This window comes from Crinia signifera, chromosome 7 (genome assembly GCF_055691185.1).
Source record: "Crinia signifera chromosome 7, ASM5569118v1, whole genome shotgun sequence".
Lineage (NCBI taxonomy): Eukaryota > Metazoa > Chordata > Amphibia > Anura > Myobatrachidae > Crinia > Crinia signifera.
Window position 1 is genome coordinate 106,164,398 of NC_139223.1, and position 14,013 is coordinate 106,178,410.

The following is a 14,013-nucleotide window of genomic DNA, read 5'->3' on the forward strand; positions in this document are numbered from 1 at the left end:
GTTTGTTACACTCTAAATGGTCGGAGCTACCTACTTTTATTAAGGAACACTTACTGTTTACAGATACCTACCATGCCTGGAAAACTATCAATAAGAAATTCCATTGTAGCCCTCTTTATTCTCCATATGTCTCGTTATGGGGCAACCCAGCCTTCCCTCCATCACTGTCCAATATAACGTTTTTCCAATGGAAAGAGAAGGGTTTGGCATCAATTGCAAAAGTTTTTGACCCAGGAGGCATTTTACGCCCATTCACGGACCTTCAGTCCACCTACAGTCTCCCTAACCATAACTTTTACATGTATCTCCAAGTCAGACATTATGCTAGGTCCCTGCCTACCCCTGCTTCAACTGATAACACAGCAATCCTTTTCCTCTCCTTTCTCAAACTTTTATCTACCATTCCGTACAAAATTAGTACACTATATATACCATTAGTTTCTCTGTTGGCTTCTGATAGTTGGTCCCTAACCACACATAAATGGATGACAGATATTCCCGAAATAAGATTGCAGTCAGATCTCCTGTCTCAGTATGAACCCACACTAAAATATTTACAATCCTCTTACCTACAAGAGGTCCATATTAGAATGCTACAAAGGGCTTACATCTCCCCTGCACAAAGGAAATATATGAACGCTCTTGAAACTGGTGCCTGTATCAAATGTAAAAAATCTCATGCTGATTTTATTCACTGTATTTGGCAATGCAGAAAAATCAAAAAATTCTGGCACAAAATTGTACAATTTATTAATATTATGTTTTCCACCCATCTGTCTCCTGATCCCCTGGCATGTATTTGTGGGAATTTAAAAAATTGGAACTTGGGTCAGGATAAAAAGTTTAAAATACGTATATTAGCTGTAATTATCACTGTTGCAAAAAAAGCAATTCTAATTCACTGGACTCGGAGATCTACCCCTTCTCTTGCAGAAGTAAAACAAAAATTACTGCAGGTTTTATATTGTGATAGACGCTCAACTATTCCCGATATTGAGTCCGGAGTTGAAAATTTTTATAAAAAATGGGAGTTCTTTATTAATATATTAGATAAGCAGACCCAAGACCATATAATGAAACTGTTTGAGAATACCACCTGGAACCTACTTCGACAGATTTCCACCGGAGTATGATGTTACCTATTGATCTAAATATCTAAGTGATAAGGTATCTTTCTGTTCTTAGTAATAACTTTGTTATCATTAATGTATGCTTATACAGCTTCCCCCTATTCGCTATATTTTTCTTTCCCCTATGTGTGTCCCTTTTGTCCGCTCCCCCCCCCCCATTTCTTAAAACTTGTTTTAGTTTAAAGTGTGTAAACAAAGCGCTCAATGAATCATTACTTTATTGCTGTTTGCAAGTCTATTATTTTAGACTAATTTCTAATGACAGAATTGTATTTTCTGAATGTGGATCATTTTGACCGTAATGATTGTTTTTTCTCTTATGTGAAAATTTAATAAAATATCTTTAAAAAAAAAAAAAAAAAAAAAGAAAAAGTTTCCAATTTAAATAGATAGAGAATAAAAACAATTTGACAGTAATGTGAAAAAACCTACAGCACCTGGTGTTCCCATGTGGTCTCCCACCCAAGTACTAACCAGGCCCAACACTGCTTAGCTTCCAAGATCAGACGAGATTGGGCCTATCCAATGTGGTATGGCTGTAGGTGAGATACATGCACTTTTTTGCCCTCTTCTACTTCTATCACCAGGTAAGCTAATAAAAAAGTTTCCTAACTGTTTTGGCTTAATGAAAAAAATCATGTTTTGGTAATGTAAAAAGACCTACAGGACATGATATTAGCAGGGGATCTTAAATGAAACTACTAAAGAGGCTCATACACTGTTTAGCTGCCAAAAGCAGTTGGAATTGGGCCTAAACAGTGTGGTAAGTCTTTAGGTGATGGCTATTATGTCTGTTTGACCTCTTCCAAATGTCTGTACTGGCAATAAAAAGAAAAAGTTTCCAATTTAAATAGCTAGAGAATAAAAACAATTTGCCAGTAATGTGAAAAAACCTACAGCACCTGGTGTTCCCATGTGGTCTCCCACCCAAGTACTAACCAGGCCCAACACTGCTTAGCTTCCAAGATCAGACAAGAGTGGGCATATCCAATGTGGTATGGCTGTAGGTGAGATAGAGGCACTTTTTTGCCCTCTTCTACTTCTATCACCAGGTAAGCTAATAAAAAAGTTTCGTAACTGTTTTTGCTTACTGAAAAAAATCATGTGTTGGCAATGTAAAAAGACCTACAGGACATGATATTAGCAGGGGATCTTAAATTAAACTACTAAAGAGGCTCAACACTGTTTAGCTGCCAAAAGCAGTTGGAATTGGGCCTAAACAGTGTGGTAAGTCTTTAGGTGATGGCTATTGTGTATGTTTGACCTCTTCTAAATGTCTGTGCTGGCAATAAAAAGAAAAAGTTTCCAATTTAAATAGATAGAGAATAAAAACAATTTGACAGTAATGTGAAAAACCTACAGCACCAGGTGTTCCCATGTGGTCTCCCACCTAAGTACTAACCAGGCCCAACACTGCTTAACTTCCAAGATCAGACGAGATTGGTCCTATCCAATGTGGTATGGCTGTAGGTGAGATACATGCACTTTTTTGCCCTCTTCTACTTCTATCACCAGGTAAGCTAATAAAAAAGTTTCCTAACTGTTTTGGCTTAATGAAAAAAATCATGTTTTGGTAATGTAAAAAGACCTACAGGACATGATATTAGCAGGGGATCTTAAATGAAACTACTAAAGAGGCTCATACACTGTTTAGCTGCCAAAAGCAGTTGGAATTGGGCCTAAACAGTGTGGTAAGTCTTTAGGTGATGGCTATTATGTCTGTTTGACCTCTTCCAAATGTCTGTACTGGCAATAAAAAGAAAAAGTTTCCAATTTAAATAGCTAGAGAATAAAAACAATTTGCCAGTAATGTGAAAAAACCTACAGCACCTGGTGTTCCCATGTGGTCTCCCACCCAAGTACTAACCAGGCCCAACACTGCTTAGCTTCCAAGATCAGACGAGATTGGGCCTATCCAATGTGGTATGGCTGTAGGTGAGATACATGCACTTTTTTGCCCTCTACTACTTCTATCACCAGGTAAGCTAATAAAAAAGTTTCCTAACTGTTTTGGCTTAATGAAAAAAATCATGTTTTGGTAATGTAAAAAGACCTACAGGACATAATATTAGCAGGGGATCTTAAATGAAACTACTAAAGAGGCTCATACACTGTTAAGCTGCCAAAAGCAGTTGGAATTGGGCCTAAACAGTGTGGTAAGTCTTTAGGTGATGGCTATTGTGTCTGTTTGACCTCTTCCAAATGTCTGTACTGGCAATAAAAAGAAAAAGTTTCCAATTTAAATAGCTAGAGAATAAAAACAATTTGCCAGTAATGTGAAAAAACCTACAGCACCAGGTGTTCCCATGTGGTCTCCCACCCAAGTACTAACCAGGCCCAACACTGCTTAGCTTCCAAGATCAGACGAGATTGGGCCTATCCAATGTGGTATGGCTGTAGGTGAGATACATGCTCTTTTTTGCCCTCTTCTCTTCTATCACCAGGTAAGCTAATAAAAAAGCTTCCTAACTGTTTTTGCTTACTGAAAAAAATCATGTGTTGGTAATGTAAAAAGACCTACAGGACATGATATTAGCAGGGGATCTTAAATGAAACTACTAAAGAGGCTCAACACTGTTTAGCTGCCAAAAGCAGTTGGAATTGGGCCTAAACAGTGTGGTAAGTCTTTAGGTGATGGCTATTGTGTCTGTTTGACCTCTTACAAATGTCTCTACAGGCAATAAAAAGAAAAAGTTTCCAATTTAAATAGCTAGAGAATAAAAACAATTTGCCAGTAATGTGAAAAAAACCTACAGCACCTGGTATTCCCATGTGGTCTCCCACCCAAGTACTAACCAGGCCCAACACTGCTTAGCTTCCAAGATCAGACGAGATTGGGCATATCCAATGTGGTATGGCTGTAGGTGAGATACAGCCACTTTTTTGCCCTCTTCTACTTCTATCACCAGGTAAGCTAATAAAAAAGTTTCGTAACTGTTTTTGCTTACTGAAAAAAATCATGTGTTGGCAATGTAAAAAGACCTACAGGACATGATATTAGCAGGGGATCTTAAATTAAACTACTAAAGAGGCTCAACACTGTTTAGCTGCCAAAAGCAGTTGGAATTGGGCCTAAACAGTGTGGTAAGTCTTTAGGTGATGGCTATTGTGTATGTTTGACCTCTTCTAAATGTCTGTGCTGGCAATAAAAAGAAAAAGTTTCCAATTTAAATAGATAGAGAATAAAAACAATTTGCCAGTAATGTGAAAAAACCTACAGCACCTGGTGTTCCCATGTGGTCTCCCACCCAAGTACTAACCAGGCCCAACACTGCTTAGCTTCCAAGATCAGACGAGATTGGGCCTATCCAATGCGGTATGGCTGTAGGTGAGATACATGCACTTTTTTGCCCTCTACTACTTCTATCACCAGGTAAGCTAATAAAAAAGTTTCGTAACTGTTTTTGCTTACTGAAAAAAATCATGTGTTGGCAATGTAAAAAGACCTACAGGACATGATATTAGCAGGGGATCTTAAATTAAACTACTAAAGAGGCTCAACACTGTTTAGCTGCCAAAAGCAGTTGGAATTGGGCCTAAACAGTGTGGTAAGTCTTAAGGTGATGGCTATTGTGTATGTTTGACCTCTTCTAAATGTCTGTGCTGGCAATAAAAAGAAAAAGTTTCCAATTTAAATAGATAGAGAATAAAAACAATTTGCCAGTAATGTGAAAAAACCTACAGCACCTGGTGTTCCCATGTGGTCTCCCACCCAAGTACTAACCAGGCCCAACACTGCTTAGCTTCCAAGATCAGACGAGATTGGGCCTATCCAATGTGGTATGGCTGTAGGTGAGATACATGCTCTTTTTTGCCCTCTTCTCTTCTATCACCAGGTAAGCTAATAAAAAAGCTTCCTAACTGTTTTTGCTTACTGAAAAAAATCATGTGTTGGTAATGTAAAAAGACCTACAGGACATGATATTAGCAGGGGATCTTAAATGAAACTACTAAAGAGGCTCAACACTGTTTAGCTGCCAAAAGCAGTTGGAATTGGGCCTAAACAGTGTGGTAAGTTTTTAGGTGATGGCTATTGTGTCTGTTTGACCTCTTACAAATGTCTCTACAGGCAATAAAAAGAAAAAGTTTCCAATTTAAATAGCTAGAGAATAAAAACAATTTGCCAGTAATGTGAAAAAACCTACAGCACCTGGTATTCCCATGTGGTCTCCCACCCAAGTACTAACCAGGCCCAACACTGCTTAGCTTCCAAGATCAGACGAGATTGGGCATATCCAATGTGGTATGGCTGTAGGTGAGATACAGCCACTTTTTTGCCCTCTTCTACTTCTATCACCAGGTAAGCTAATAAAAAAGTTTCGTAACTGTTTTTGCTTACTGAAAAAAATCATGTGTTGGCAATGTAAAAAGACCTACAGGACATGATATTAGCAGGGGATCTTAAATTAAACTACTAAAGAGGCTCAACACTGTTTAGCTGCCAAAAGCAGTTGGAATTGGGCCTAAACAGTGTGGTAAGTCTTTAGGTGATGGCTATTGTGTATGTTTGACCTCTTCTAAATGTCTGTGCTGGCAATAAAAAGAAAAAGTTTCCAATTTAAATAGATAGAGAATAAAAACAATTTGACAGTAATGTGAAAAAACCTACAGCACCTGGTGTTCCCATGTGGTCTCCCACCCAAGTACTAACCAGGCCCAACACTGCTTAGCTTCCAAGATCAGACAAGATTGGGCCTATCCAATGTGGTATGGCTGTAGGTGAGATACATGCACTTTTTTGCCCTCTTCTACTTCTATCACCAGGTAAGCTAATAAAAAAGTTTCCTAACTGTTTTGGCTTAATGAAAAAAATCATGTTTTGGTAATGTAAAAAGACCTACAGGACATGATATTAGCAGGGGATCTTAAACGAAACTACTAAAGAGGCTCATACACTGTTTAGCTGCCAAAAGCAGTTGGAATTGGGCCTAAACAGTGTGGTAAGTCTTTAGGTGATGGCTATTATGTCTGTTTGACCTCTTCCAAATGTCTGTACTGGCAATAAAAAGAAAAAGTTTCCAATTTAAATAGCTAGAGAATAAAAACAATTTGCCAGTAATGTGAAAAAACCTACAGCACCTTGTGTTCCCATGTGGTCTCCCACCCAAGTACTGACCAGGCCCAACACTGCTTAGCTTCCAAGATCAGACAAGATTGGGCATATCCAATGTGGTATGGCTGTAGGTGAGATAGAGGCACTTTTTTGCCCTCTTCTACTTCTATCACCAGGTAAGCTAATAAAAAAGTTTCGTAACTGTTTTTGCTTACTGAAAAAAATCATGTGTTGGCAATGTAAAAAGACCTACAGGACATGATATTAGCAGGGGATCTTAAATTAAACTACTAAAGAGGCTCAACACTGTTTAGCTGCCAAAAGCAGTTGAAATTGGGCCTAAACAGTGTGGTAAGTCTTTAGGTGATGGCTATTGTGTATGTTTGACCTCTTCTAAATGTCTGTGCTGGCAATAAAAAGAAAAAGTTTCCAATTTAAATAGATAGAGAATAAAAACAATTTGCCAGTAATGTGAAAAAACCTACAGCACCAGGTGTTCCCATGTGGTCTCCCACCCAAGTACTAACCAGGCCCAACACTGCTTAGCTTCCAAGATCAGACGAGATTGGGCCTATCCAATGTGGTATGGCTGTAGGTGAGATACATGCTCTTTTTTGCCCTCTTCTCTTCTATCACCAGGTAAGCTAATAAAAAAGCTTCCTAACTGTTTTTGCTTACTGAAAAAAATCATGTGTTGGTAATGTAAAAAGACCTACAGGACATGATATTAGCAGGGGATCTTAAATGAAACTACTAAAGAGGCTCAACACTGTTTAGCTGCCAAAAGCAGTTGGAATTGGGCCTAAACAGTGTGGTAAGTTTTTAGGTGATGGCTATTGTGTCTGTTTGACCTCTTACAAATGTCTCTACAGGCAATAAAAAGAAAAAGTTTCCAATTTAAATAGCTAGAGAATAAAAACAATTTGCCAGTAATGTGAAAAAACCTACAGCACCTGGTATTCCCATGTGGTCTCCCACCCAAGTACTAACCAGGCCCAACACTGCTTAGCTTCCAAGATCAGACGAGATTGGGCATATCCAATGTGGTATGGCTGTAGGTGAGATACAGCCACTTTTTTGCCCTCTTCTACTTCTATCACCAGGTAAGCTAATAAAAAAGTTTCGTAACTGTTTTTGCTTACTGAAAAAAATCATGTGTTGGCAATGTAAAAAGACCTACAGGACATGATATTAGCAGGGGATCTTAAATTAAACTACTAAAGAGGCTCAACACTGTTTAGCTGCCAAAAGCAGTTGGAATTGGGCCTAAACAGTGTGGTAAGTCTTTAGGTGATGGCTATTGTGTATGTTTGACCTCTTCTAAATGTCTGTGCTGGCAATAAAAAGAAAAAGTTTCCAATTTAAATAGATAGAGAATAAAAACAATTTGCCAGTAATGTGAAAAAACCTACAGCACCTGGTGTTCCCATGTGGTCTCCCACCCAAGTACTAACCAGGCCCAACACTGCTTAGCTTCCAAGATCAGACGAGATTGGGCCTATCCAATGTGGTATGGCTGTAGGTGAGATACATGCACTTTTTTGCCCTCTTCTACTTCTATCACCAGGTAAGCTAATAAAAAAGCTTCCTAACTGTTTTTGCTTACTGAAAAAAATCATGTGTTGGCAATGTAAAAAGACCTACAGGACATGATATTAGCAGGGGATCTTAAATTAAACTACTAAAGAGGCTCAACACTGTTTAGCTGCCAAAAGCAGTTGGAATTGGGCCTAAACAGTGTGGTAAGTCTTTAGGTGATGGCTATTGTGTCTGTTTGACCTCATCCAAATGTCTGTACTGGCAATAAAAAGAAAAAGTTTCCAATTTAAATAGCTAGAGAATAAAAAAAATTGCCAGTAATGTGAAAAATCCTACAGCACCTGGTGTTCCCATGTGGTCTCCCACCCAAGTACTAACCAGGCCCAACACTGCTTAGCTTCCAAGATCAGACGAGATTGGGCCTATTCAATGTAGTATGGCTGTAGGTGAGATACATGCACTTTTTTGCCCTCTTCTACTTCTATCACCATTTAAGCTAATAAAAAAGTTTCCTAACTGTTTTGGCTTAATAAAAAAAATCATGTTTTGGTAATGTAAAAAGACCTACAGGACATGATATTAGCAGGGGATCTTAAATTAAACTACTAAAGAGGCTCAACACTGTTTAGCTGCCAAAAGCAGTTGGAATTGGGCCTAAACAGTGTGGTAAGTCTTTAGGTGATGGCTATTGTGTATGTTTGACCATTTCTAAATGTCTGTGCTGGCAATAAAAAGAAAAAGTTTCCAATTTAAATAGATAGAGAATAAAAACAATTTGCCAGTAATGTGAAAAAACCTACAGCACCTGGTGTTCCCATGTGGTCTCCACCCAAGTACTAACCAGGCCCAACACTGCTTAGCTTCCAAGATCAGACGAGATTGGGCCTATCCAATGTGGTAGGGCTGTAGGTGAGATACATGCACTTTTTTGCCCTCTACTACTTCTATCACCAGGTAAGCTAATAAAAAAGTTTCCTAACTGTTTTGGCTTAATGAAAAAAATCATGTTTTGGTAATGTAAAAAGACCTACAGGACATGATATTAGCAGGGGATCTTAAATGAAACTACTAAAGAGGCTCATACACTGTTAAGCTGCCAAAAGCAGTTGGAATTGGGCCTAAACAGTGTGGTAAGTCTTTAGGTGATGGCTATTGTGTCTGTTTGACCTCTTCCAAATGTCTGTACTGGCAATAAAAAGAAAAAGTTTCCAATTTAAATAGCTAGAGAATAAAAACAATTTGTCAGTAATGTGAAAAAACCTACAGCACCAGGTGTTCCCATGTGGTCTCCCACCCAAGTACTAACCAGGCCCAACACTGCTTAGCTTCCAAGATCAGACGAGATTGGGCCTATCCAATGTGGTATGGCTGTAGGTGAGATACATGCTCTTTTTTGCCCTCTTCTCTTCTATCACCAGGTAAGCTAATAAAAAAGCTTCCTAACTGTTTTTGCTTACTGAAAAAAATCATGTGTTGGTAATGTAAAAAGACCTACAGGACATGATATTAGCAGGGGATCTTAAATGAAACTACTAAAGAGGCTCAACACTGTTTAGCTGCCAAAAGCAGTTGGAATTGGGCCTAAACAGTGTGGTAAGTCTTTAGGTGATGGCTATTGTGTCTGTTTGACCTCTTACAAATGTCTCTACAGGCAATAAAAAGAAAAAGTTTCCAATTTAAATAGCTAGAGAATAAAAACAATTTGCCAGTAATGTGAAAAAACCTACAGCACCTGGTATTCCCATGTGGTCTCCCACCCAAGTACTAACCAGGCCCAACACTGCTTAGCTTCCAAGATCAGACGAGATTGGGCATATCCAATGTGGTATGGCTGTAGGTGAGATACAGCTACTTTTTTGCCCTCTTCTACTTCTATCAACAAGTAAGCTAATAAAAAAGTTTCGTAACTGTTTTTGCTTACTGAAAAAAATCATGTGTTGGCAATGTAAAAAGACCTACAGGACATGATATTAGCAGGGGATCTTAAATTAAACTACTAAAGAGGCTCAACACTGTTTAGCTGCCAAAAGCAGTTGGAATAGGGCCTAAACAGTGTGGTAAGTCTTTAGGTGATGGCTATTGTGTATGTTTGACCTCTTCTAAATGTCTGTGCTGGCAATAAAAAGAAAAAGTTTCCAATTTAAATAGATAGAGAATAAAAACAATTTGCCAGTAATGTGAAAAAACCTACAGCACCTGGTGTTCCCATGTGGTCTCCCACCCAAGTACTAACCAGGCCCAACACTGCTTAGCTTCCAAGATCAGACGAGATTGGGCCTATCCAATGTGGTATGGCTGTAGGTGAGATACAGGCACTTTTTTGCCCTCTTCTACTTCTATCACCAGGTAAGCTAATAAAAAAGTTTCCTAACTGTTTTGGCTTAATGAAAAAAATCATGTTTTGGTAATGTAAAAAGACCTACAGGACATGATATTAGCAGGGGATCTTAAATGAAACGGTACTTATGTATTATCTGGGCTCCCATGTTAAATGCACCCCATTTTTTCATACCCCTACTATCCAACTACGCATGGAGTTGATTTTATATAGTGTGGCGAGCGCAGCGAGCCACCGTGCCCGAAGCGTGGCGAGCGCAGCGAGCCCCGCGAGGGGACGCGGTCTCATAAGATAAACGGGAGCCCAGATATTACATAAGTACCAATGAAACTACTAAAGAGGCTCATACACTGTTTAGCTGCCAAAAGCAGTTGGAATTGGGCCTAAACAGTGTGGTAAGTCTTTAGGTGATGGCTATTATGTCTGTTTGACCTCTTCCAAATGTCTGTACTGGCAATAAAAAGAAAAAGTTTCCAATTTAAATAGCTAGAGAATAAAAACAATTTGCCAGTAATGTGAAAAAACCTACAGCACCTGAAGTTCCCATGTGGTCTCCCACCCAAGTACTGACCAGGCCCAACACTGCTTAGCTTCCAAGAGCAGACGAGATTGGGCATATCCAATGTGGTATGGCTGTAGGTGAGATAGAGGCACTTTTTTGCCCTCTTCTACTTCTATCACCAGGTAAGCTAATAAAAAAGTTTCGTAACTGTTTTTGCTTACTGAAAAAAATCATGTGTTGGCAATGTAAAAAGACCTACAGGACATGATATTAGCAGGGGATCTTAAATTAAACTACTAAAGAGGCTCAACACTGTTTAGCTGCCAAAAGCAGTTGGAATTGGGCCTAAACAGTGTGGTAAGTCTTTAGGTGATGGCTATTGTGTATGTTTGACCTCTTCTAAATGTCTGTGCTGGCAATAAAAAGAAAAAGTTTCCAATTTAAATAGATAGAGAATAAAAACAATTTGCCAGTAATGTGAAAAAACCTGCAGCACCAGGTGTTCCCATGTGGTCTCCCACCCAAGTACTAACCAGGCCCAACACTGCTTAGCTTCCAAGATCAGACGAGATTGGGCCTATCCAATGTGGTATGGCTGTAGGTGAGATACATGCTCTTTTTTGCCCTCTTCTCTTCTATCACCAGGTAAGCTAATAAAAAAGCTTCCTAACTGTTTTTGCTTACTGAAAAAAATCATGTGTTGGTAATGTAAAAAAGACCTACAGGACATGATATTAGCAGGGGATCTTAAATGAAACTACTAAAGAGGCTCAACACTGTTTAGCTGCCAAAAGCAGTTGGAATTGGGCCTAAACAGTGTGGTAAGTTTTTAGGTGATGGCTATTGTGTCTGTTTGACCTCTTACAAATGTCTCTACAGGCAATAAAAAGAAAAAGTTTCCAATTTAAATAGCTAGAGAATAAAAACAATTTGCCAGTAATGTGAAAAAACCTACAGCACCTGGTATTCCCATGTGGTCTCCCACCCAAGTACTAACCAGGCCCAACACTGCTTAGCTTCCAAGATCAGACGAGATTGGGCATATCCAATGTGGTATGGCTGTAGGTGAGATACAGCCACTTTTTTGCCCTCTTCTACTTCTATCACCAGGTAAGCTAATAAAAAAGTTTCGTAACTGTTTATGCTTACTGAAAAAAATCATGTGTTGGCAATGTAAAAAGACCTACAGGACATGATATTAGCAGGGGATCTTAAATTAAACTACTAAAGAGGCTCAACACTGTTAAGCTGCCAAAAGCAGTTGGAATTGGGCCTAAACAGTGTGGTAAGTCTTTAGGTGATGGCTATTGTGTATGTTTGACCTCTTCTAAATGTCTGTGCTGGCAATAAAAAGAAAAAGTTTCCAATTTAAATAGATAGAGAATAAAAACAATTTGCCAGTAATGTGAAAAAACCTACAGCACCTGGTGTTCCCATGTGGTCTCCCACCCAAGTACTAACCAGGCCCAACACTGCTTAGCTTCCAAGATCAGACGAGATTGGGCCTATCCAATGTGGTATGGCTGTAGGTGAGATACATGCACTTTTTTGCCCTCTTCTACTTCTATCACCAGGTAAGCTAATAAAAAAGTTTCGTAACTGTTTTTTGCTTACTGAAAAAAATCATGTGTTGGCAATGTAAAAAGACCTACAGGACATGATATTAGCAGGGGATCTTAAATTAAACTACTAAAGAGGCTCAACACTGTTTAGCTGCCAAAAGCAGTTGGAATTGGGCCTAAACAGTGTGGTAAGTCTTTAGGTGATGGCTATTGTGTCTGTTTGACCTCATCCAAATGTCTGTACTGGCAATAAAAAGAAAAAGTTTCCAATTTAAATAGCTAGAGAATAAAAACAATTTGCCAGTAATGTGAAAAAACCTACAGCACCTGGTGTTCCCATGTGGTCTCCCACCCAAGTACTAACCAGGCCCAACACTGCTTAGCTTCCAAGATCAGACGAGATTGGGCCTATTCAATGTAGTATGGCTGTAGGTGAGATACATGCACTTTTTTGCCCTCTTCTACTTCTATCACCAGGTAAGCTAATAAAAAAGTTTCCTAACTGTTTTGGCTTAATAAAAAAAATCATGTTTTGGTAATGTAAAAAGACCTACAGGACATGATATTAGCAGGGGATCTTAAATGAAACTACTAAAGAGGCTCATACACTGTTTAGCTGCCAAAAGCAGTTGGAATTGGGCCTAAACAGTGTGGTAAGTCTTTAGGTGATGGCTATTGTGTCTGTTTGACCTCTTCCAAATGTCTGTACTGGCAATAAAAAGAAAAAGTTTCCAATTTAAATAGCTAGAGAATTAAAAACAATTTGCCAGTAATGTGAAAAAACCTACAGCACCAGGTGTTCCCATGTGGTCTCCCACCCAAGTACTAACCAGGCCCAACACTGCTTAGCTTCCAAGATCAGACGAGATTGGGCCTATCCAATGTGGTATGGCTGTAGGTGAGATACATGCTCTTTTTTGCCCTCTTCTCTTCTATCACCAGGTAAGCTAATAAAAAAGCTTCCTAACTGTTTTTGCTTACTGAAAAAAATCATGTGTTGGTAATGTAAAAAGACCTACAGGACATGATATTAGCAGGGGATCTTAAATTAAACTACTAAAGAGGCTCAACACTGTTTAGCTGCCAAAAGCAGTTGGAATTGGGCCTAAACAGTGTGGTAAGTCTTTAGGTGATGGCTATTGTGTCTGTTTGACCACTTACAAATGTCTCTACAGGCAATAAAAAGAAAAAGTTTCCAATTTAAATAGCTAGAGAATAAAAACAATTTGCCAGTAATGTGAAAAAACCTACAGCACCAGGTGATCCCATGTGGTCTCCCACCCAAGCACTAACCAGGCCCAACACTGCTTAGCTTCCAAGATCAGACGAGAGTGGGCATATCCAATGTGGTATGGCTGTAGGTGAGATACAGCCACTTTTTTGCCCTCTTCTACTTCTATCACCAGGTAAGCTAATAAAAAAGTTTCGTAACTGTTTTTGCTTACTGAAAAAAATCATGTGTTGGTAATGTAAAAAGACCTACAGGACATGATATTAGCAGGGGATCTTAAATGAAACTACTAAAGAGGCTCAACACTGTTTAGCTGCCAAAAGCAGTTGGAATTGGGCCTAAACAGTGTGGTAAGTCTTTAGGTGATGGCTATTGTGTCTGTTTGACCTCTTACAAATGTCTCTACAGGCAATAAAAAGAAAAAGTTTCCAATTTAAATAGCTAGAGAATAAAAACAATTTGCCAGTAATGTGAAAAAACCTACAGCACCTGGTATTCCCATGTGGTCTCCCACCCAAGTACTAACCAGGCCCAACACTGCTTAGCTTCCAAGATCAGACGAGATTGGGCATATCCAATGTGGTATGGCTGTAGGTGAGATACAGCCACTTTTTTGCCCTCTTCTACTTCTATCAACAAGTAAGCTAATAAAAAAGTT

General features: G+C 39.0%; 24 non-coding genes and 3 pseudogenes across 24 annotated transcripts; all 27 read right to left on the reverse strand.

Annotated features, from left to right (window-relative positions):
• Positions 1–1,555: 1,555 nt before the first annotated feature.
• On the reverse strand, positions 1,556–1,674 carry LOC146021799 (5S ribosomal RNA). Its single transcript, XR_014451276.1, has one exon. It is a non-coding gene; the product is annotated as a 5S ribosomal RNA (ribosomal RNA).
• Positions 1,675–2,020: 346 nt separating this feature from the next.
• Positions 2,021–2,139, reverse strand: LOC146024294 (5S ribosomal RNA). Its single transcript, XR_014453680.1, has one exon. It is a non-coding gene; the product is annotated as a 5S ribosomal RNA (ribosomal RNA).
• A 344-nt stretch (positions 2,140–2,483) lies between these two features.
• Positions 2,484–2,602, reverse strand: LOC146023664 (5S ribosomal RNA). Its single transcript, XR_014453074.1, has one exon. It is a non-coding gene; the product is annotated as a 5S ribosomal RNA (ribosomal RNA).
• A 346-nt stretch (positions 2,603–2,948) lies between these two features.
• On the reverse strand, positions 2,949–3,067 carry LOC146021800 (5S ribosomal RNA). The gene has a single exon (XR_014451277.1). It is a non-coding gene; the product is annotated as a 5S ribosomal RNA (ribosomal RNA).
• A 346-nt stretch (positions 3,068–3,413) lies between these two features.
• On the reverse strand, positions 3,414–3,532 carry LOC146022145 (5S ribosomal RNA). Its single transcript, XR_014451613.1, has one exon. It is a non-coding gene; the product is annotated as a 5S ribosomal RNA (ribosomal RNA).
• A 345-nt stretch (positions 3,533–3,877) lies between these two features.
• Positions 3,878–3,996, reverse strand: LOC146021694 (5S ribosomal RNA). Its single transcript, XR_014451171.1, has one exon. It is a non-coding gene; the product is annotated as a 5S ribosomal RNA (ribosomal RNA).
• Positions 3,997–4,341: 345 nt separating this feature from the next.
• Positions 4,342–4,460, reverse strand: LOC146022515 (5S ribosomal RNA). Its single transcript, XR_014451968.1, has one exon. It is a non-coding gene; the product is annotated as a 5S ribosomal RNA (ribosomal RNA).
• A 345-nt stretch (positions 4,461–4,805) lies between these two features.
• LOC146021801 (5S ribosomal RNA) lies at positions 4,806–4,924 on the reverse strand. The gene has a single exon (XR_014451278.1). It is a non-coding gene; the product is annotated as a 5S ribosomal RNA (ribosomal RNA).
• Positions 4,925–5,268: 344 nt separating this feature from the next.
• On the reverse strand, positions 5,269–5,387 carry LOC146021706 (5S ribosomal RNA). Its single transcript, XR_014451183.1, has one exon. It is a non-coding gene; the product is annotated as a 5S ribosomal RNA (ribosomal RNA).
• Positions 5,388–5,732: 345 nt separating this feature from the next.
• LOC146023668 (5S ribosomal RNA) lies at positions 5,733–5,851 on the reverse strand. Its single transcript, XR_014453078.1, has one exon. It is a non-coding gene; the product is annotated as a 5S ribosomal RNA (ribosomal RNA).
• Positions 5,852–6,197: 346 nt separating this feature from the next.
• On the reverse strand, positions 6,198–6,316 carry LOC146024659 (5S ribosomal RNA; annotated as a pseudogene).
• A 345-nt stretch (positions 6,317–6,661) lies between these two features.
• LOC146022146 (5S ribosomal RNA) lies at positions 6,662–6,780 on the reverse strand. The gene has a single exon (XR_014451614.1). It is a non-coding gene; the product is annotated as a 5S ribosomal RNA (ribosomal RNA).
• Positions 6,781–7,124: 344 nt separating this feature from the next.
• On the reverse strand, positions 7,125–7,243 carry LOC146021717 (5S ribosomal RNA). The gene has a single exon (XR_014451194.1). It is a non-coding gene; the product is annotated as a 5S ribosomal RNA (ribosomal RNA).
• Positions 7,244–7,588: 345 nt separating this feature from the next.
• On the reverse strand, positions 7,589–7,707 carry LOC146021802 (5S ribosomal RNA). The gene has a single exon (XR_014451279.1). It is a non-coding gene; the product is annotated as a 5S ribosomal RNA (ribosomal RNA).
• A 344-nt stretch (positions 7,708–8,051) lies between these two features.
• Positions 8,052–8,170, reverse strand: LOC146024024 (5S ribosomal RNA). Its single transcript, XR_014453421.1, has one exon. It is a non-coding gene; the product is annotated as a 5S ribosomal RNA (ribosomal RNA).
• Positions 8,171–8,515: 345 nt separating this feature from the next.
• On the reverse strand, positions 8,516–8,633 carry LOC146024858 (5S ribosomal RNA; annotated as a pseudogene).
• A 346-nt stretch (positions 8,634–8,979) lies between these two features.
• LOC146022147 (5S ribosomal RNA) lies at positions 8,980–9,098 on the reverse strand. Its single transcript, XR_014451615.1, has one exon. It is a non-coding gene; the product is annotated as a 5S ribosomal RNA (ribosomal RNA).
• A 344-nt stretch (positions 9,099–9,442) lies between these two features.
• On the reverse strand, positions 9,443–9,561 carry LOC146021728 (5S ribosomal RNA). The gene has a single exon (XR_014451205.1). It is a non-coding gene; the product is annotated as a 5S ribosomal RNA (ribosomal RNA).
• A 345-nt stretch (positions 9,562–9,906) lies between these two features.
• On the reverse strand, positions 9,907–10,025 carry LOC146021803 (5S ribosomal RNA). The gene has a single exon (XR_014451280.1). It is a non-coding gene; the product is annotated as a 5S ribosomal RNA (ribosomal RNA).
• A 557-nt stretch (positions 10,026–10,582) lies between these two features.
• Positions 10,583–10,701, reverse strand: LOC146023788 (5S ribosomal RNA). Its single transcript, XR_014453193.1, has one exon. It is a non-coding gene; the product is annotated as a 5S ribosomal RNA (ribosomal RNA).
• A 345-nt stretch (positions 10,702–11,046) lies between these two features.
• On the reverse strand, positions 11,047–11,165 carry LOC146023666 (5S ribosomal RNA). The gene has a single exon (XR_014453076.1). It is a non-coding gene; the product is annotated as a 5S ribosomal RNA (ribosomal RNA).
• Positions 11,166–11,510: 345 nt separating this feature from the next.
• Positions 11,511–11,629, reverse strand: LOC146021739 (5S ribosomal RNA). Its single transcript, XR_014451216.1, has one exon. It is a non-coding gene; the product is annotated as a 5S ribosomal RNA (ribosomal RNA).
• A 345-nt stretch (positions 11,630–11,974) lies between these two features.
• Positions 11,975–12,093, reverse strand: LOC146021804 (5S ribosomal RNA). The gene has a single exon (XR_014451281.1). It is a non-coding gene; the product is annotated as a 5S ribosomal RNA (ribosomal RNA).
• Positions 12,094–12,439: 346 nt separating this feature from the next.
• Positions 12,440–12,558, reverse strand: LOC146023289 (5S ribosomal RNA). The gene has a single exon (XR_014452712.1). It is a non-coding gene; the product is annotated as a 5S ribosomal RNA (ribosomal RNA).
• A 347-nt stretch (positions 12,559–12,905) lies between these two features.
• LOC146022148 (5S ribosomal RNA) lies at positions 12,906–13,024 on the reverse strand. The gene has a single exon (XR_014451616.1). It is a non-coding gene; the product is annotated as a 5S ribosomal RNA (ribosomal RNA).
• A 344-nt stretch (positions 13,025–13,368) lies between these two features.
• Positions 13,369–13,487, reverse strand: LOC146025034 (5S ribosomal RNA; annotated as a pseudogene).
• Positions 13,488–13,832: 345 nt separating this feature from the next.
• Positions 13,833–13,951, reverse strand: LOC146021750 (5S ribosomal RNA). The gene has a single exon (XR_014451227.1). It is a non-coding gene; the product is annotated as a 5S ribosomal RNA (ribosomal RNA).
• Positions 13,952–14,013: the final 62 nt, after the last annotated feature.